At 48.6% G+C, this 22046-nt stretch overlaps 1 protein-coding gene and 1 pseudogene across 1 annotated transcript in view; one reads left to right on the top strand and one right to left on the bottom strand.

Moving 5' to 3' along the window:
- Positions 1–1888: 1888 nt before the first annotated feature.
- The window catches only part of LOC107118617, a 127426-nt pseudogene continuing 107268 nt past the window's right edge, over positions 1889–22046 (bottom strand).
- LOC107118614 overlaps positions 19989–22046 on the top strand; it is a 76360-nt gene continuing 74302 nt past the window's right edge. Inside the window, exons 1-2 of the mRNA XM_015420982.1 lie at positions 19989–20043; positions 21733–21862. The gene's annotated coding sequence lies outside the window, so the exon portion shown is untranslated. The remainder of the gene's footprint in view (positions 20044–21732; positions 21863–22046) is intronic.

The following is a 22046-nucleotide window of genomic DNA, read 5'->3' on the forward strand; positions in this document are numbered from 1 at the left end:
GGGGGGAGTATGAGGTGTGGAATGGAGTGAAGTCCAATCAGCTTCCACATGCAAAAGACCTTGAAGGTTCCATATGCAACTGACATTCCAACTGCCTTGCGGTGAGGGGGGTGAGTTTGAGGTGTGGAATGGAGTGAAGTCCAATCAGCTTCCACATGCAAAAGACCTTGAAGGTTCCATATGCAACTGACATTCCAACTGCCTTGCGGTGAGGGGGGTGAGTTTGAGGTGTGGAATGGAGTGAAGTCCAATCAGCTTCCATATGCAAAAGACCTTGAAACGCTGGGCGGGACTGCACAAAGCAGCCAGTCAACCCAGCCAGCGTCTTCTGACTGACAGTTCAAGCGTCCATACACTAAAGGAGTGCATTTTAGAACTTTGGCACCCACTATTCAATTATATATAAGGAGAGATAATTGTTTGCATCTTTAATACTGACCACACAGATAATAAAAGGAGAACAATTACATGAGCCCATTAAAATATCTTATCCAAATATAAGCAGGTCAAAAGCAAGGAGCCTCTTCCAAAAATAAGCTGCTATTGACTTCAATCTCCCTTATTTACAGTTTTTAAAATCACCTTCCAACAACAGCTAGCTTAGGGGTACACATTTTAGGCTAACTAATTATCACATAACTTAAAACACATACAAAGTCATATTTTAGGTAGACAACTGTGCTGATCTCCAGCAGAAGAGCAAGATTCAAGTCCAATAGCACCTCGGAGAACAAAACATTTTCCAGGGTATACGTTTTTGAGAGTCAAGTTCCCTTCATCAGATACAAATAGGAATGCGGATTCCTGAGCCCTAATCGCCCAGTCAGAAGGTAGGAGGGATGTTGTAAAGAAGGGAGTCCAAATGCAAAGGTCCAACACAAAATGTCTCCAACTTGATTAGAGTACAGGAAAAATGTTTGAGGGTAGGAAATGCAGAAAATTAGCATCTGTAGTGGCGTAAGAGTCCTATGTTATCTATTCAGCCCTGGGAGGTCCATTGTTCTGAATTTGTGATTGAAAACCAGTTCAGCAATCTCACATTGTAATCTCCCTTTGAAGCTTCTCTGAGAATCCCCCCTCTTAGATCAGCAATGGAATGGCCTGAGAGATTAAAATGTTCTCCCACTGTTTGTTTGTTTTTTGAGGGAAGCTTCAAGGGAAGATAACGACGCAAGGTTGCTGATCCTGAGTTTCCTGACTTCAAGCTTTCCCAAGGCCTGAAGTCTATGTGAAGGCACAGCATAAACATGCATGAAGGGAAGCAACCAGGACACAATCTTTATCATACATAACCACACGGAGTCATTAATCCCACCCAGTCTTTTCTCCCCCAAACAAAACCTCTGAACTCTCTTCTGATTGAGCGAAACCATATAAATTCCTGTAATATTCTTCCCCACCTCTATTTGGAAACAAAACTCAAACTTTTCCCCACAGTCCAGCCTTGATCCAGGGAAGCTGAAAACCTCAGATAATAGGATTATCTGTCCATAAAAAGAGCCCCCAATTACCCTGGTAACCTGGTAGTAGGATCACCCCAGCTTCTGTACTTGTCATGCTGCACAAGATTGGACCAGGCCTCAGTCTCTCTATACTAATTTCTTCCTTCAGCGTCTGAACCCCTAATCCACACTTGAGATAACGGATGCTCAGCATTGTTGCATGTCTTTTCTCTTCTTCCATTGGACCCTCCTGGCTCTTCCTCTTGTCAGGATCAGGCTCGTGTTTCTTGCTTCATTTCGGCCCAATACCAATTCCCTTCTGGACCTCAAGTATCTAAGGTAGCAGGTTTTAATTCCATATCAGCTGTGTATGTGCATTTGGCACTCATTCTGTTCCATGCCATCTTTATTTCTATTCTGTATTTTTCCACTAAAGGTGAATTTGTTTTACTTCCTTGCCTGTTCCTTGCTAATTTCCCCTCTACCTGTTAAAGAAGTGCTGCTCAAGTTGGGACCCTGGTATACACCAGACAGTGATCCTAAGTATAGATTGTTCAGAAGTGCATGTTTCACCCAACACAGGAGGGGGACACTCCAATGTGAAGGGTCCTACATGTGTAACAGGTGTAATGGTGGAGAATGCAGGTACTGTCAGATTTTTTCTGACTCGCTTGTGAACAGTCAGCACACGCATGTCAAACACAGGGGGAAAGGTAAGTTTTCTATGAGTCTCTGGTATAAATGTGACCCATTAGTGTGTGGTAGCCTGATTGTTGGGATGTTAACCAAATGGGTAATGCTCTGTGATTGGTGAGTGTTGCTAAAGATTACACAGTGCTCACTATGCAATCTTGGATTTGCAGACTGGAGCCTGTTGTTTCTCTGCTCCCTCAAAACTTCAATAGGTGTGCACTCCAAACATTTCTATGGTTTCTCCCCTATATGGATTCCTGGATGGGAAGTAAGATTTCAACTCTGACTGAGACTTTTTCAACACTCCAGGCATATGTAGGGTTTCTCCTTTTAAATCCTTTGATGGACAGTAAATTTTCCACTTGCACTGCAGTCTGTTCCACACTCCATGAGTTTATATGGAGTCTCTGCTGTGTGAACGGTTTGAAGTGGATTAAGGTTACCACTCTAACGTCTTCCACACTGAGTCATTTAAGTAGCTTCTCCCATGTGAATTATTTCATGGGCAGTAAGGCATCCACAGTAACTGAACCATTTCCCACACTGCATGCATTTTAATATTTCACTTTCCTGTGTGAGTTCGTTGATGGGAAGTAAGGTTTCCACTCTGGCTGAAGCTTCTACCACACTCCATGCATGTATATGGTTTCTCCCCCGTGTGAATTGTTTGATGGGAAGTAAGGTGTGAACTCTGATTAAAGCTTTTTCCACATTCCAGGCATTTGTATGGTTTCTCACCTGTGTGAATTCTTTGATGGGAACTAAGGCTTCCACTCTGACTGAAGCTTTTCCCACACTCCAGGCATTTATATTTTTTCTCCCCTGTGTGAATTCTCTGATGGGAAGCAAGGCTTCCACTCTCACTGAAGCTCTTTCCACACTTCAGACATTTATATGGTTTCTCCCCTGTGTGAATCCTTTGATGGGAAGTTAAGCTATCCTTTCGCCTAAAACTTTTCCCACAGTCTAGACATTTATATTTCTTCTCTCCCGTGTGAATTCTTTGATGAGCAGTCAGGTGTCCACTGTAAGTGAAGGTTTTTCCACACTCTAGGCATTTATATGGTTTTTCCCCTGTATGAATTCTTTGATGGGAAGTAAGGTTTCCACTCTGACTGAAAGTGTTTCCACATACCAAGCATTTATATGGTTTCTCCTTTGAGTGAATTCGTTGATGAGACATTAAGTTATCTTTCCGCCCAAAGCTTTTCCCACACTCTAAGCATTTATACGGTTTCTCCCCTGTGTGAATTCTTTCATGGAAAATAAGGTTTGAACTCTGACTGAAACTTTTCCCACACTCTAGACATTTGTATGGTTTCTCCCCTGTATGATTTCTTTGATGAAATATTAGGCTATCTTTCCGTCCAAAGATTTTCCCACACTCCTGGCATTTATAGATTTTCTTTGAGGTACAGGTGTTCTGTTGAACATTAATATCCGATTTTCTGGGAATATTGTCCCCGTTTGCAGCACACTCATTATTATTATCTCCTTTGAGAATTTTTTTCACTAGAGAGCCACTCCTTTGTAAAAGACCAGCATTATTTCTTCCTTTATATGGATGTTTTCCCTTCTCCTTCTGCAGCACGTCACAATATTCAATCCTCTCTTTCACATCTGAATATGTATCCTCTTTCTTCATCAACAGATGCTCAGAAGTTTCATCCACTGACTCCCACACACCTCCTGATGAAAGAAAGACAAACCTGGTATGATATTATGATACTATGAACAACTATCTGTGTAAGAATTTACTACTTTGCTTTGTAATTGCTATATTCTCAGGGTTTAAGCTCACACCCTCTGGAGGATCTACTGAGTAGCTCCTCCCTCCCGGCTAAAGCCCCTTCTGCACATTTCTTAGGTAGCTAAATCAGCTGCTGGACTGGCTGCTCCAAAGAAAAGGCAATCACAGCTGTTAACTGAAAGAGATGGATTGTCCAGTGTTCCCTCTAAACTGAGTTAGTGTGAGCTAGCTCACAGTTTTTTAGCCTCCGGCTCACACATTTTTGTCTTAGCTCAGCAAGGATGGCTCCAGAGCAAACTAATTTATGCAGTAGCCAAATCGCTCGCTCACAACTTTAATGCCAGTAGCTCACAAAGCAGAATTTTTGCTCACAAGACTCCACAACTTAGAGGGAGCACTGTGACTAGAGTTTAAAATACGCTGGCAAAGCCAGAATTTTCTCGGCAAGATGTTGGATTTTACATTGGCTTATTGTACAAGCTGACCCTTCAGAATCGCTTTCAACACTACTTTGTGCTGGTGGGGGGAGGAGTTAATAATAATTATTGTATGGCAGTGGCTGTAGTATAGCCAGGAGATCTGGAAATTGTCTGGCAGCATGAAACTCTAGCTGTTTTTTTTTTTAAGTTTATTTTTCATTTATTAGGCAAACACAAATATTCACTTCGATTTCTGACTCTGTGCTTGTGCCTTCAACACTTTTGACAACAGTCTTCTTTTCCTCCATAAAGAATGCCCGTTTGATTCTGTCACGAATGCACACATGGAACCACACCATAGGCTCTGCTAACATGCTTCTTTATTTTGGACAATCCCATAAGAACTTTAGGATGAACAGCATGAACACCGCGAAGTCTTCCTGGGCACACACCACATGCAGACTTTGGTGCTTTGCCGACCTCCTTGGTATAAAGGTAAACAATCCTGTTACCTGGTGTTTGAGATAGCCTAGCCTTGATAGAGGCTGAGTTGTAGGACAGCCTATGGTGGTACGTCAAACATTGGACTAAGTTTCACTCCCTCAAGCTCTCCCAGTCCCTCAACACCGCGGATGGAAACGGATTCAAACCCACCTCACCCATGAGAGAGAGGAAGAAGAAAGAAACTCTATCTCTTTTTGTGGTGAGCTAGGGCCCCGGTCACACAGGCTGGATATCGCGGGGGGGAGGCATGGCTAATTGCCCCGGCGCAGTTTGATGCAGGTCTCTCCCTCGGCGCTGGCGGATAAAGAGGGACTGGAGGGGAATGCCGCGCGCCAGCGCAATCACACCACGGGCGTCTGGAGGCAGCCCGTGGCAAACGTTTACTAGTACCTTGGAGGTACTAGTTTTTTAAGGCGCATTGTCGGCAGTAAGCCACGGGTGCGCTCCACTTCCCAGATGTTGGGGTGTGATCGCGCCCGGATAATCCGCCCACCATCCGTGCCTCTCCCGCGGCAACTTTGCCGTGTGACCGCGGCTTAGGTTTATTTTTTGGGCTGAGAGAACTGTGACTGACCCAAGGTTACCCAGCTGGCTTCAAGTGGAGGAGTGGGGAATCGAACCCGGTTCTCCAGATTAGAGTCCGCCACTCTTAACCATTATACCAAACTGGCTCCTGGGGGAGGAGGAGCTGTCCGGAGTTGCTCTGGGTGCTGACTCTGCAGTAAAGCATATGCTTTGCTTTGCAGGAGCAACGTCCACATGAACACATGAAACTGCCTTATACTGAATCAGCCCCTTCATCCAGAAAGGTCAGTATTGTCTACTCAGACTGGCAGCAGCCCTCCAGGGTCTCAGACTGAGGTCTTTCAGACCGCCTACTGCCAGATCCTTTTAACTGGAGATGCCAGGGATTGAACCTGGGACTTTCTGCATGCCAAGCAGATGCTCTACCATTGAGCCACAGCCTCAACCCTTGATCCAAGGATCAAGGCCTGGTATCTGCGGTGAAAGAGCTTTTTTGGGGGGGGGGACAGCTCCTGCCAATCAGAGAGGATCAGACTCAGCTAGAGGTTGGGAAAGTGATTTGGCTTGGCAGAAGGAAGTCACCGATTTTCATAGGTTCAAGATCTACAGACACTGTTTCAGTGTTGACTCAGCCAAGCTCTTTGGAGGAAAAACTCACTGTGAGGATAAAGGAGGCCAGGGAAACCCACCAGCCCTTGGGAAGGAAATGGCAGGAGCACTCCATCCCATGAAAGATATCTAAGCAGCTACCTGTCAATCCCTCCTCTTCATCAGAGATCAGGAAAAACCGCTCAAAAAAAAACGCTCTTCTTCCTCTTCCAGCCAGGATATGAGGTCAGGTTTGGGAATCTCAGGCCCTTTTTATAAGAGAAAAAAACACACAAAATTGTAAGACTTCCGTGTGCACAGAAATCCAGCAATTCCAAGCCAAGTTGACTATCCCTTCAGAAATACACAACAGGCAAGTAATACTGGTGGGGTGGGGTACAGTACAGGGGGCTGGAACCACCGATCTGGCACTGGCATTTCTGTGCCTGCTCCCTGCCAAGCTGAGATGGAAACGCCAGCCGAGACCTAAGTAATGTGGCAGAGAAGCCAGCAGAGTTCCCTCCACAGCCACATCTCAGCCCAGGTAAGACAAGAACCAGACTGGAAGGAACCCCCCGTTTAGACCACCTCACCTCCGGGCCAAGCATCCCTTGGCACCTCTTCTGCTGCCCTCTCATGTGGTCCAGGCACAGAACTGCCAAGCAGGGGCTCCCTCTCTAAAAGAAGAGCCCAGAACTCCACCACATCAGAGGAAGGCTCACGGGAGGGTGGCAGAGATCAGCCACTGGACCCAGGGCAGACAGTCTGACCATGTCCTTCCACATGAAGGACTACTTTACAGTCTCTCCTCAGAAGAAGACGGAGACAGCGTAGGAGAAAAGGATCCTCACCCAGAGAGGCCACGTTCCCAAAATTATCCAGCATGACCTTCTTGTACAGAACTCTTTGGGCTGGACGCAGCAAGGTCCATTCCCCCGGGGTGAAATACACGGCCACCTCTTCGAAGGTCACCTGAACCTGGAAGAAGATGAAGGCATTTATTGACATCACTTGAAAGCTGATCCGTAGGGGGAAGCCAAAAATGGAAAGAGTTAATTAATACTGAAAGAGCAGCATGAAGAGGAGGGGAGAACAGCCCCGTGGGGCCATTTGCCCCCCACCCCAGCGCTCCTTGGGAACATCTTGGAGCTAGAAGGGCTCTCCTCAGTCACAGAGGGCTAGCAGCCATGTGGGCAAGAGGCCAGGGGGTAACCATTTTCTTTTTTTTTAATTAAATTTTTATTTTGGGTTTTTTTAAGGGATACTGAAAGAAAAAAGGAATAAGGAAAAACACATAGGAAATATAATTACCAAAAGCATAATGTAAGGGCAGTTTTACAGATATTGAGGACATTCATCAATTAGAATATATATGTATATATAAAAAGTAGATGGTATAATAACTTAACAGATATGTAACACAATATATATGGTGTAATGGCATAAGAATATAGCCTAAACTATATATGCCATTTTAATGTTGTTAGCCACCTTGAGCCAGATACCTGGAAAGGCGGGATATAAATATAAACAATAAATAAATGACATATTAACTTAAAAATCAGTATAAACCTACTCAGTATTTTCTACCATTTTTCTCATACTATATTATCATTCCTATCTTATCTATTATTCTATCTTATCTTATCTATTATATATTCCCCACATATATTATATATCCCTACATAGACCCCTAAGAGCACTTCGGTCTGGGACACAACATCGCCTGGTGATTCCAGGCCCCAGGGAGGCAAGGCTTGCTGTGATGAGGGCCAGGTCCTTCTCAGTGGCGGCTCCTACCTGGTGGAATGAGCTCCCAGACGAGATCAGGGCCCTATGGGACCTAGTACAGTTCCGCAGGGCCTGCAAGATGGAGCTCTTCCGCCAGGCTTTTGAGTAGGAGCTGCCACTACCACTACCACCACTACCAACGGTGTTGGCAACAAATGGAGCAAGGAGACGGCCCTACGGAAGATGTGGCCACAATACAGCGCTGGGTTGGTACCGCTGGACCGGACAGTTTAACATCTACTGGACACTACCTACCTCCATGAAAAACCACCTACCTCTAATGAATGACCATCTTGTTTAAATTTGAGCACTTTATTTGTAATATTTGTTGGTTTTACTGTTTTTATCCTGTTTTTATGTATGGGCATATCCTGCCCTCTTGTAAGCCGCCCTAAAGCAGTTTGCGGGGAGGGCAGGGTATCAATACAAAATAAATAAATAAATAAATGGTATAACATAACCTCATAGAATTTTTAATAACATTTTCACACAACAGTTTGTTATAATAATCAACACATACACATAATACCCTTTTTATTTCATATTAAAACTGTCTTGTAGTATCATAATATAATATTAGACCATTCATATGTTTCACTAGAGAGACTGGTTATAATCGTCATAGAAAACTCGCCAGCTGTTTTCAAATTCATCTTTCGGTCTTTGGTTATTGTAGCTTTCAGTTTTGCCATCACTGCATACTCTTGCATCTTGTCTACCCAGTCCTCAAGCGTTTGGCCGGGGTCACCCTTTTCCTGCCTCCCAAGTGGGCAGCGCCAGAACCAAGGGCAGGAAGCCTGCTCTTCTGAGCCTTACAAAAGTAAAGGGAAGCATTGCTAAGTTCCACCACCACCCGCACATCTCCCCAGTGACCTCCCACTTGTACCTGAGCTGGCTGCATGACACAGGAGATCCCTCCACGCGAAGGTGACGGCAGAGAAGGCATCAAGGGTGTCTTTTCCATTGCTTCCTGGGGGAAGATAAATAAAGAGGGTGGAAAACCCTTTTCGGTGCACACACACATTCTCTGGCAGTCAATTCAGTGAAACTCTCTCCAGATAAGAACAGAAGAGAAGCCGAGTTGGATCAGGCCAATGGCCCGTCCAGTCCGACACTCTGCGTCACACAGTAGCCAAAACCCAGGTCCACCAGCAGGGCCAGAACTCCAGAAGCCCTCCCCCCAAGCACCAGGAATACAAAGCATCACTGCCCCAGACATAAGGACATAAGAGAAGCCATGTTGGATCAGGCCAATGGCCCGTCCAGTCCGACACTCTGCGTCACACAGTAGCCAAAACCCAGGTCCACCAGCAGGGCCAGAACTCCAGAAGCCCTCCCCCCAAGCACCAGGAATACAAAGCATCACTGCCCCAGACATAAGGACATAAGAGAAGCCATGTTGGATCAGGCCAATGGCCCATCCAGTCTGACAACTCTGCGTCACTCAGTGGCCAAAACCCAGGTGCCATCAGGAGGTCCACCAGCAGGGCCAGAACTCCAGAAGCCCTCCCCCCAAGCACCAGGAATACAAAGCATCACTGCCCCAGACAGAGCATTCCATCTATGCCTTGTGGCTAATAGCCACTCACGAACCTCTCAGGACACAATTCAAGAACCTGCATTTCATCTAGGAAAGCTGAGGAGTGTTTTTGGCCTCACATGTCTCCCCTGACCCAGCCATTCCTTATGGGAGACGGCAGAGTTCCCACCATCTTTATTCATCCATCTCTCTCCCCTCCTGACTGAAGTTCCTTCCAGCCTCTGCACATCCATTTCAGGGCGATGAGTCCCTAAATTTGCCTGAAGCCAAACTGCTCCCTCCTCCCTTTTCGGAAAGGGAGATACTTCGGCCTACCCCGCCACCCATTTAGGGGATTATGCTGATCATGGGCAAGCAGAGCTCTGAGGAGATGGGATGGACGGAGGCGGCAGGCGGGAGATGCCAGCTAGGAACAAAAATCTCTCTGCACAGAGAAAACTAGTCCCACAGTTAGAGTGTCCCGGCTCTCTCGGCCTGTGCTGGCCACAATGCTTCTCTGTGTCGGGGAGATCTTAACAGAGGGGAAGGTGTATCCTTCTTCCACCCACGATCTCATCTGAAGCCCCTTTGAACCCACACATGGGGGAAAAAAGGGACTACATTAATGCCGTCCACACCATCACCACCACCCACCACCACTGGTCCCTGAGAGCTCGTCTCCGTGGATATGCGGACTACTCATTTATTTATTAATTAGCGCTTTCAGCCACTGCTCACCTGAAGGATCTCGTGGTGACTGACAACATTAAAGCCAATACGGTAAAAACAACACAAAAACAAGTAACAATGATAATATATTAACATTAAAACATTAAATACTTAAAATACATTGCTATCGCCATACCGCTATTAAAACAGCCCAAACACGTGGTTATTCTCCAAAGGCCGACCTAAACGACTCTACCTTGCATCACCTGAGGAAACAAAACAAGTCCAGCTGGGCACGGGTGTCATCCGAGAGTGCATTCCACAGGGTAGGGGCCACAACTGAGAAGGCCCTGCCCCTGGTGACAGCTAGCTGAGCCATCCTGGGGCCAGGCACCTGCAAGAGGCCCCTAGAGGACTCAGATTTATACACACACCAGACAGGGTCCATGTGTCATGGGCACCGAGGACAGCGCAGAGTCTCCACCTGAGTCGGCACTGCAGCCAGAGGCGCCAGCATTGCCAGAACCAGAAGCTGGCCCTTCTGACCCCTCACTAGTCAATAGCTTGCCAGCGCCTGAGCGTGTAAACCCCCGCACCTGGTCCTGCAGCAGCTGCGGAGGCACAGGTGCAATCAGGGAGCCCGCCTGACTCACTTTCACGGGTGGTTCAGCTGAGGGAGCGGCTTCGCAGAGACTTAGCCACCTGCCGTCGAGATGCACGCTGGCAGGGACGGCAAGCGCCAAGTCCTGAGTATTAGCAGGAGCGCCACTGCCACCACGGGAAGCCCGGCCAGAGGCCTATATAACTCCCACTCAGGATTGGCCTCTCATAAGTTCATATGTCGACAGCTGCAAGGCTAGTATATGCCAAATACTGGGAAATAATGGAAATACCAACGAAACAAGAGTACATGAACAAGCTATTTGAAACGGCAGGAACTGACAAACTGACACTTGAGATGAGAGCCGGCACAGAATGGACTTTTCAAAAAACTTGGAAGAGATTCTACGATTGGCATAATGTAAATGTAACTGATAGATAAAGGTAGTAATTTGAGAACGCAGAAAAGATAAGCTTAGCAAAATAGATAATGAATTTAGAAATTTAATAAGCAGAAGAAATAATAAAGTCTCTTGTTATATGCTATATGTTGTGGGGGGGAGTTGGGGGTTGTTTGTATGTATGTCTGTAGTATATAATGGAAAAAAATAATAAAAGTGTACCCTCGGGTACTTTAAAAAAAAAGGATTGGGCTCTCATGGAAGCAACGAGTCACCTCCGTGAGTGCCTCGCATCTACCTTCGTCTCCTGTCCTCGGACCCCCACTCTGGCTCGGATTCCTGGCTTCCTGGCCCCTGCTTCGGATGACCCCTCTTCCGGACTCACGATTTGGCTCTCGCTCTGACTCTCCTGGCAACGACCTCGGACCGGACTTGACTTCTGCCTCTCATCCCAAGCCCAGCCCATGACATGCTGATTCACTGACTACCAAAGAGATCCCGCAAGCGTGGTTAATAATCTATGGGAGCTTGGAGGGGAAACACCCATTCACACCATGCCCAGCAGAGTAGGAAGAAAGCCCCCAAACTACACTAGACTGACCAGAATGAGGGAGGAGAGAAAGTGGGGGGAGACCATCTAAAGTGTTTTTCCACCAGGGAAAAGGTGTGATTACCTCACTGCAGCTGCCGTGAAGATACAATCCCGAGGCAATGAGACATCCCTAAGGCAGATGTCCCCACATTTTCCCTGTCCCAGTCTTCCAGTAGTGGCCACAGTGCTCCAGTTTGTTTTTTAAAAATCGGGAACCGGATAAAGCTATATTGATCTACTGTTACAACCGTATGTGAATCAAGAGCGAGTTTGGTGTAGTGGGTTAAGTGCGCAGACTCTAATCTGGGAGAGCCGGGTTTGATTCCCCACTCCTCCACTCGCACCTGGCTGGATGACCTTGGGCAAGCCATAGTTCTGTCGGAGCTGTTCTTGAAAGAGCAGTTTCTGTCAAGAGCTCTCTCAGCCCCACCTACCTCACAGGGTGTCTGTTGTGGGGAGGGGAAGGGAAAGGAGTCTTAGTTCTGATAAGAGCTGTTCTTGAAAAAGAGCAGTTTCTCTCAGAGCTCTCTCAGTCCCACCTACCTCACAGAGTGTCTGTTGTGGGGAGGGGAAGGGAAAGGAGCCTGTAAGCCGCTCTGAGACACCTTTGGGTAGTGAAGGGCAGGGTATAAATCCAATCTCTTCTTCTTCTCTGAATTCCCAGTTTTCCTTTTTAAAAAGTCTCCACCCCCTTTTATGGCAGAGATATTAAGGGAAAGTCATATTTCTACAAGGAAAGAGGTAGAAACCTGATTTGTTTTGTTCTTAACTAAGGCCCTTTCAATCCACTTTCAATCCACTCTGCAACTGGATCACGACACACTTGTTGGAACCCACCGGGGTTGACAACAGAAGGGTCAAGCAAGCACCCTTTGCCCTTGCCTCAAAGTTTTAGTTGCCAGCCCACCCACCCATCCACCCACCACACCAGTGGGGGGGGGGAGGGATGCCAGCTCCAGTTTGGGAAATTACTGGAGATTAGGGGGTGAAGCCTGAGGAGGGCAGAGAGACTTCTGTAATGTATTAGAATGATTACATGAATCACCTCATTAGACTCCCATGTTAAGCTTCGAGCCAAGCCAGGGCTCCTCTGACCGAACTTCCTATTGGTCGCTTTGTAACAGCGACCAATCAGAACAGTACTATTCCCTGGGAGGGAAAGATTCCCATTGGTCCTTAACTGAGCAATCTCATTGGTTGTTATTTGTAAATAGGCGTGGCTACATTAGCCCGGTTATGTTTAAAAGGAGCATAGCTCCCACAGTTTGTTGTTCTGGTTTCTTACTGAGTTGAGTGCTTGTTCGTTACTTCCAATAAAGCTGAATCACTAGCTGAATCACTCTAAGAGTCCTTTGTTAGCGCGATCTAACAATTGGCGACGAAGGTGGGATGTTAGAGCAGGTAGGCAGCCCTGCGGACATCCACACTTCGGACTCGGAAGAAAGCGAGCAGAGCACAGCAGCCGATCCGGCGGAGGCGCCACCAGCTCCGGTGCCCAAGTCTCCCACGATGGCTGGAAGCCAGAAGTTCGAGTGCTTCGAACCCTCCTCAGAAGACTGGGACTCCTACCTATCCAGGTTCGAGTTCCATCTGGAGACACACGACATTACAGACGAGGCCAAGAAACGGGCGTGCCTCCTGAGTTCCTGCGGGAAGGGAACCTTCGACATAGCCAGGTCGTTGGTGGCCCCAACTGATATAAAGACTGTCACTTACACTGACATCACCGAGAAGCTTAAGGCTCACTATTCTCCACAGCCGTCGGAGATCGCCTGCCGGCACGCTTTTTACAAGCGGAACCAGGCCGGAGGCGAGACCATCGCAGATTTCGTGGCGGCCCTTCGCAAAGCCGCACGGCCATGTAATTTCCACAACGTGGAGGAAGCCCTCAGAGACCGTCTCGTCTGCGGTCTCAAAGATGAAAGGCTGCAACAGAGGCTGTTCGCCCGCACCACCCTGACCTGGGCAGTGGCCTACGAAGAGGCCGTGGCCGCGGAAGCAGCGGAGAAGTCCACGAAGGAGGTCCGCCAGCGGGTGGCAGAGCCCAGTATACACGCTCAACGAGACAGCGAGGGCGAAGACGCGGATGATGACGTCAACGCGGTTCGAGGCAAGCGGACCCCAGCGAAGACTACCAACGTCAAGCCTTGCTCCGGTTGTGGCGGGAAACACCAGCGCGACTCCTGTTGGGCTCGTGATGTCGACTGCAGAGCGTGTGGGCGGCGTGGTCATCTGGCCAGAGTCTGCAGATCAGCAAAGAAGGATCCCTCAACTAACAACCGGTCAGCGCAGAGGGGCACTCCAGTCAGCACCCAAGGCAAGACCCGTTCCTCAGCATCGGAAGCAAGCTGCCAGTTGACGGCGACCTTGTCGAGCGCATCGGCCGTAAATCGCACCAGCAGCCAGGGCAAGATCACCGTGACTCCACTCCTCGACGGCCGACCCTGTACAATGGAGGTGGACTCAGGATCGTCCGTGACGGTGATTTCTGCCGCGTCCTGGCGCCAGTTGTTCCCGAACCGAAGCCGGCGGCGGCTCCAGCCTGCGGGAACCAGAGTGTCCGACTTCCAGGGCAACCGAATTCCCTTGGCCGGACGGGACTCTGTTACTGTTGAGTATAAGGGGAAATGTGTTAAACTGTCATTCCTGATTGCAGAGGGAGACCGGGTTAACCTGCTAGGGTTAGATTGGTTTGAGCCATTGGGCATTGGTATTTCTGGGATTAACAGGATGTCTGAAAATAAATGGGGCATGCTGTACGACCTGTTCCCTGATGTATTTGCCGAAGGGTTGGGGAGGTACAAGGGCCCCCCGGTTGCGTTTGACTTAGATCCGTCAGTCAAACCTATTAGGTTGAAGTATCGGAAAGTACCTGTGTCTCTCAAACATAAGGTGGAAAAAGAGATTGACAAACTAGTTGAGCAAGGGGTTTTAGAGCCAGTACCATACAGCAAATGGGAGACCCCGATCGTAACCCCTGTCAAATCAGATGGGTCCATACGACTATGCGCCGATTACAAATGTACGATTAACAAGGCGCTGCAGCAACATTCGTACCCGGTCCCGGTAATAAGCCACATTTTGGCTTCCCTGGGGGGTGGCAAGATTTTCGCCAAATTTGACCTGGCCCAGGCATACCAGCAGTTGCCTGTCACCCCGGAGGCTGCCGAGGCCCAAACAATTGTAACCCACCAAGGGGCTTTTAAAGTGAACAGGCTGCAATTCGGGGTCAACGTAGCACCTGGGATTTTTCAGGGCCTCATGGAACGTCTACTAAGGGGGGTACCTGGCACAGTGCCCTATTTTGACGACGTGCTGATTGCGGGCGGGTCTGAACAGGAACTACTGGACCGGGTTAAAGAGGTCCTCAGGCGTTTTCAAAATGCCGGTCTCAGAGTTAAGCGCTCAAAATGCACGCTCGGGGTGGAAAGTGTGGACTTCCTGGGGTTTCGCATTGACGCAGAGGGAGTCCACCCCACGGATGAGAAGGTATCTGCAATCCAAAACGCCCCCAGGCCGGTGAGTAAGAAGGAGCTCCAATCCTTTTTAGGACTCCTGAATTTTTATCATGCGTTTTTACCGCATAAGGCATCAGTGGCGGCCCCTTTGCACGCGCTTTTGCACAAGGAGGCAAAATGGAAGTGGGGGCAGGCCGAGGAAAAGGCTTTTGTGGGAGTCAAGGAGCTGCTGACATCTAATGCCGTACTCACGCATTATGATGAACACAAGCTCCTGGTGTTAGCTGCTGACGCTTCACCTTTTGGAGTAGGCGCAGTTTTAAGCCATCTGATGCCTGATGGGAGCGAAGCGCCTATCGCTTTTTATTCTAGATCACTATCTGCGGCAGAGCGGAACTATGCCCAGATAGACAAGGAGGGTCTGGCGTTGGTAGCGGCTGTCAAAAAGTTCCATGATTTTATTTTTGGCAGACGATTTTTGCTGGTCACTGACCACAAGCCGCTACTGGGGATTTTTGCGCCCGATAAGCAATTGCCAAACATCATGTCCCCACGCATGCTTAGATGGGCGATATTTTTGCAGGCTTATGATTTTGACTTAGAGCACCGGCCTGGGAAAGCGATTGGGCATGCGGATGCCCTCAGCCGGTGCCCGGTGCCGGACATTGGCGCAGACCCTGCCCCCGCCTGTGAGGTCTTGGCAATTGAGGAGCTTCCTCGACCCCCGGTATCATCCAGGGACATTGCAGCACACACGGCCAAGGATAGCGTGCTGTCCCGAGTATTAAACTGGGTTTGGAGGGGGTGGCCGGTTGGAAGCGTTGAACCGGAGTTCGGCCCTTACAAAAGCCGTCAAAATGAACTATCCATTTCTAAGGGCTGTGTATTATGGGGGAACAGGGTGGTGGTTCCTGACAAACTCAGGACGAGAGTGTTAGAGTCGCTGCACGAGGGTCACCCCGGTATGGTACACACCAAAGCGTTGGCCAGAGGGTATGTCTGGTGGCCGGGGCTGGACAAAGAGATCGAAGAATGGGTACGAGGGTGTCCCAAATGCCAGCAAGTCAGACCCGATCCCCCACAAGCTACACCCCAAGGCTGGGAGTCATCTGGTAAACCCTGGGCCAGATTGCATATAGATTTTGCTGGCCCTCTCCAAGGGCAAATGTTCCTAATTGTGGTGGACGCTATGTCCAAATGGCTGGAGGTCGTGCATATGAAATCGACCACATCACTTGCTGTGATCCATGCGCTCCGCCGACTTTTTGCCACCCACGGGTTGCCTGACGTCATCGTCAGTGACAACGGGCCTCAATTTGTGTCTGAGGAATTTAGGCTCTTCCTCACGAGTAATGGCATACGCCAAATGACTTCGGCCCCTTTCCATCCGGCATCTAATGGCCAAGCCGAACGGATGGTCAGGACGGCCAAAGAGGCCCTGGGTAAAATGGACGAAGGGGACTGGAGCCAGAGGCTGGGCTCCTTTCTTTTGCTGCAGCACACCACCCCCTGTAGTGCTACAGGCCGTAGTCCGGCCGAATTGTTAATGGGGCGGAGACTCACGACCCGTTTGAACCGAATGCACCCAGACCTCACTGAAGAGCAATCCGAGCGTACCACGGCGCAACCGAAGGTGCGCATGTTTGAAAAAGGGGACAAGGTTTTCGCACGAAATTATGCAAACGGGCACTTATGGCTTCCTGGGGTTATATCCGACTCTGTGGGTACTCGAATGTATGTGGTGCAGTTAGCTGACTTTGTGCCTGAACCAGGCTGTATGGAACCACACACTGACCCACAGCCTTGTACGCCCATGGAGCCTGCCCCGCTTCGCAGGTCCCAGCGTTCGCGGCAAATGCCGACTTATCTGAAGGACTATGATTGTAATACAGTTTGTGGAATAGCTGATGTACAAATGAATGACTTGACTGTATGTAAATAATAAAAACAAATGGGATGATGACTTAACTTAGGGGGGAGGAATTGTAATGTATTAGAATGATTACATGAATCACCTCATTAGACTCCCATGTTAAGCTTCGAGCCAAGCCAGGGCTCCTCTGACCGAACTTCCTATTGGTCGCTTTGTAACAGCGACCAATCAGAACAGTACTATTCCCTGGGAGGGAAAGATTCCCATTGGTCCTTAACTGAGCAATCTCATTGGTTGTTATTTGTAAATAGGCGTGGCTACATTAGCCCGGTTATGTTTAAAAGGAGCATAGCTCCCACAGTTTGTTGTTCTGGTTTCTTACTGAGTTGAGTGCTTGTTCGTTACTTCCAATAAAGCTGAATCACTAGCTGAATCACTCTAAGAGTCCTTTGTTAGCGCGATCTAACAACTTCAGTGGGGCACAATGCCATCGAGTCCACCTGCATCCATTTCCTCCCGGGGAACTGATCTCTGCAGTCTGGAGATGAGCTGCAATTCCGGGAGATCCCTCGACCCCACCTGGAGGCTGGTCAGAAGCACGCTGATAATCTGTATTGATACTACAAAACACCCAAAGGTGTCGGGTTCGGATCCCGCCCTCAAGCCCACTGCAGGGACCTTTTGTGGCTCTGCACAAAGCAGCCAAGGAGCTCTCTCTGATGCAGGAGGAGGGGGGGCAAGGTGGGAACTGGGGAGGGGGGGCTCTCTCTCTCACCCACGACTGCTTCCCTCCTCCCTTCCCGCCTGCAGAGGGTCTTGCATTGCAGCCCCCAACTCATATCCACACACACACACACCCCCAAAGCCCCTTTGAGCTCACCAGATTCACTCCCGGCCATTCAAGCAGCAGCCCAAAAAACGCAGAGGCGGTTTTCTTGTAAAGGGCGGAGGAGGAATTGGCTGCCCCTCGTCTCTCCCTTCCTCCTCATTTGCCTGTCTAGGACCGCAGACTCCCTGGCTTTAACTCTTGGAGAGCGTCTCAACAGTTGGCGGGACCGGAGGGGCCAAAGGAGCCTAGGAGGAAAGGCAGGCGACAAATGTCAGGCTGCATCAAATAAAAAAAATAAAGAAAGAAAGAAAGTAAGGTTTCCCACATCCAGTGTTCCCTCTAAGCTGAGTGAGTGTGAGCTAGCTCACAGTTTTGTAGCTTCCGGCTCACACTTTTTTGTCTCCGCTCAGGCAGGATGGCTCCAGAGCAGACTAACTTATGCAGCAGCCAAATCGTTTGCTCACAACTTTAATGCCAGTGGCTCACAGAGTAGAATTTTTGCTCACAAGACTCCACAGCTTAGAGGGAACATTGCGCCACATCAAAAAACTGCACATGGAAAAGAACATAAGAACACATGAGAAGCCAGTGGCCAAAACCCGGGTGCCATCAGGAGGTCCACCAGCAGGGCCAGAACTCCAGAAGCCCTCCCACTGTTGCTCTCCAAGCACTACACATGGTTAGAATATGAAGGAACATTGTCCCCTTTTAGAAATTTGCTCCCGCATTTCACCATCTTGGGGATTTCTCCATTTTCCATCCGTCTTCTGGGGTTTCGGAAGGTACTGTGTTAAGTGTACGTTTGCAACCATGAGGACTAGAAACTTTTAAAAACTTTTAAAAACATTTTAATCTGTTTCCCTGAGTTTGGGCCAGGGCCCTGTGGGATCTGATGCAATTCTGCAGGGCCTGCAAGGCAGAGATATTCCGCTAGGCTTTTGGTTGAGTATGAGCCATCTGATTGTTGAAATGTTTTATTCAGGTTCTAACTGATTTTATCTTGTTTTGTTTTATGGCTTTTGTACACCGCCCAGACCCCTGCTGTGGCAGGGATTGGGCGATTCATAAATGTTGTTGTTGTTTAGTTGTTGTGGATTTTCCGGGCTGTATGGCCGTGGTCTTGGCATTGTAGGACCTGAAGTTTCGCCAGCAGCTGTGACTGACATCCTCAGAGGTATAACACAGAAAGATGGAGTACCCTCTGTGTCAATGTGAGAAGAGCACTACAGATAAGATTAGAATTTCAACAGCCAATCTGTATGCAAAAGAACCTCCTCAGAAAAGCTCCTCCATCAGCATGTCATAGCCTGGGGAACTCTTACAAGATAATGACTCAGCCCTACCCCAACTTCCTGAGTAGATATAAATTACCTGCCTACCGTTTTTCTTCTCACCTTGACACAGAGAGTACTCCATCTTTCTGTGTTATACCTCTGAGGATGCCAGAGGTATGCCAAGACCACGGGCATACAGCCCGGAAAATCTACAACAACTAATGAAATCCGGCCTTGAAAGCCTTTGACAACATGTTGTTGTTGTTGTTGATGATGATGATGATGATGATACACATTCCTCCACCAGCAGCTCCTTATAAACCAACAGGACATTTCCCCCCAAGAATATAATCTTTCTTGTTGTTGTTCAGTCACACAGTCGAGTCCGACTCTTCACGACCCCATGGACCAGATCACACCAGGCCTTCCTGTCTTCCGCAGTCCTCTGAAGTTGGCTCAACTTCATGTTCGTTGCATCTGTGACACTGTCAAACCATCTCATCCTTTGCCGTCCCCGTCTTCTTTGACCTATAATCTTTCCCAGCATCAGGGTCTTCTCCAGGGAGTGCTCCCTTCTCATTTGGTGGCCAGAGTATTTGAGCTTCAGTTTCATTATCTGGCCTTCCAAGGAACAGCCAGGGTTGATTTCTTTTAGGATTGACTGATTTGATCTCCTGGCAGCCCAAGGGACTCTCAAGAGTCTTCTTTCTTATATTGGTTGAAATCTCTTTTCAGGTGTCCATGAAAACGCTTTCCTTCGGACTCTAGAGGGCGCCGCTGCAGCATCGCATTACAGCCGTCTCTTTTTCCCGGAGGCAGAAAAGGCTATTTGCAGAGCCGAAGCGGGTGCTCTGCCTCTATTGCTCCATCGCCCGCCCCCTTTCAGGATTTGTGCAAGGATCGGTGGGCTTCTTTCCCAGCGGAAGGGTTAACCCTACAGAAACCCTGCTTCCTAGAGGGGCCAAGCGAAGCTGAAAAGGGGTGTGTTAAAAATATAATAATAATACACTTTCCCTGCTGGAGTTGGGGTTTGAATTTCTGCAGAAAGGGAGGACGAAGAAGAGGAGGAGGGAAGGAGAAGAGAGCCCCTGGCCTAGGAAGGGGGCAGAGGCTGAGGTGAGCGTGGAGGGAGAGGGGGCAAGTGACAGAGGCTTGCGGGGGTGGGGGGACCAGGGAGAACCCCCTCCTCCTTTTGCGTATGCGCGGGATCTCTCTCTGGGCTGCTACTCCCAGCAGAGTCTGCTCTGTGAATTGAACAGGCAGAGGCATGGAGATGGGTTTTTTTTTTTGCCAAGGTTTCCCTTCTGTAAAGGCATAGGGCATCCGGGCAGCTTCTGCTCGGACGAGGGAGGGCTTTTCAACCCAATGGGATCCAGGCGGAGCCCTCTGCGGCTGAGTTGCAACGCTGGGGTTTAAAAGAAAGGGATATGTGTTGCCTGGAAGTACGCGGCTCACGTGGGGATCCTGTGTTCTATTCCACACGCGCGTACGTGCACACAAAAACGTTTTATTTATTTATACCTACATGCATACCTGCTCCTGCCAACCTAGCAGTTCGAAAGCAAGGAATTGCAAGTAGATAAATAGGGACCACTTCGGTGGGAAGGTCACAGCGTTCCGTGCGCCTTGGTGTTTAGTCATGCCGGCCACATGACCACGGAAACGTCTTCGGACAGCGCTGGCTCTTCGGCTTTGAAACGGAGATGAGCACCGCAACCCTAGAGTCGGAGTTTACATTGTTCTCCCTCCCTCCCTCCCTCCCTCCCTCCCTCCCTCCACTAGAAACCACAACATTCAAAAAACAGGGGGGGGGAGGACATTTTAACCCTCCAGGACATTCAGTTGCTGACCTAAGAGTAGCAGTTCTCTTAACTAGGAATTTCAGTGGGAGATTGGAGAGACTGCTGAATTGCAAGTGGCAGTGAAACTCAAGACAGTGCAACCACCTGGACTGAATCGAGACCTAGGATTCCTGTTTCAGTACCAATGCTGGTGGCTCAAGTGGTTAAGACGCTGAACTGCAGGCTGTGGAAGGTCAATAGTTCAGCAGTTTGAGACCCGGGTGCCGCATGACGGAGTGAGCTCCCATCTCTAGTTCCAGCTCCTGCCAATCTAGCAGTTCGAAAGCAAGAAATTGCAAGTAGATAAATAGGTACCACTTCGGTGGGAAGGTAACAGCGTTCCGTGCGCCTTGGTGTTTAGTCATGCCGGCCACATGACCACGGAAACGTCTTTGGACAGCGCTGGCTCTTCGGCTTTCAAATGAAGATGAGCACCGCAACCCTAGAGGATTCGACTGGCTTTCGAGCAAGGGAACCTTTACCTTACTACCCTTCTGCATATCACACCTCATCTAATCACGCCTGCTGTTGTCATTTGCCTGCTAATGTCTTTTGGCATCTGAAATCACTCCACTTTCCAATATATAGGGCAGATGGACTCACGTTATAGCTGTATCTAAAGAAGTTAACAGCGACTCACGAAAGGTCATACCCTGCCACAAATGTTGTTAGTTTTTAAGGTGATACTGGACCCTTGATCTTTTCTACTGCTCCGCCCTGCATTTTATCTACACAACAACCCTGTGAAGTAGATTAGCCTGAGAGTGTTTCATTGACCCATGGTCACCAAGCAAGCTTCCATGGCAGTGTGGGGATTAAAACCCAGGTCTCCTGGATCCCAGCTTGATGCATTAACCACACTACACCACACTAGGTCTCAGTCTATGAAACATTTATGTATGAAACAGGACTGCATAAAAGAAAAACAATGATCAAAACTGTCTTTAACCTTTCCAAAACACAGGAAGGCGTATGAAATGATGAAGAATGAGGGTCCTCCGAGCATGTGCAGAGTGCATTTTCACGGCCAGTGTGTGTTCATAACCGTGCTTCAGAAGATTTATTTTTTGAAGAGGAGACCAGCCTCGAGGAACGTAAGCTTGACAAGACGGAGGGGATTTGTGGCGCTGCCTTTTGGCATGTTCAGTTTTCTCAAAAAGTGGAGATTGGTATACATGGTGTGCTGTAGAGTAATATTGGATGAAAGTGGATGGGATATTTTAATGAGGCAGAAGGGCTGAACATAGTTTGGTGGCCTGATGATAAAGGTGTCAGAGA

Source organism: Gekko japonicus, unplaced genomic scaffold (genome assembly GCF_001447785.1).
Source record: "Gekko japonicus isolate JY-2015 unplaced genomic scaffold, Gekko_japonicus_V1.1 scaffold3364, whole genome shotgun sequence".
NCBI classification, from domain to species: domain Eukaryota; kingdom Metazoa; phylum Chordata; class Lepidosauria; order Squamata; family Gekkonidae; genus Gekko; species Gekko japonicus.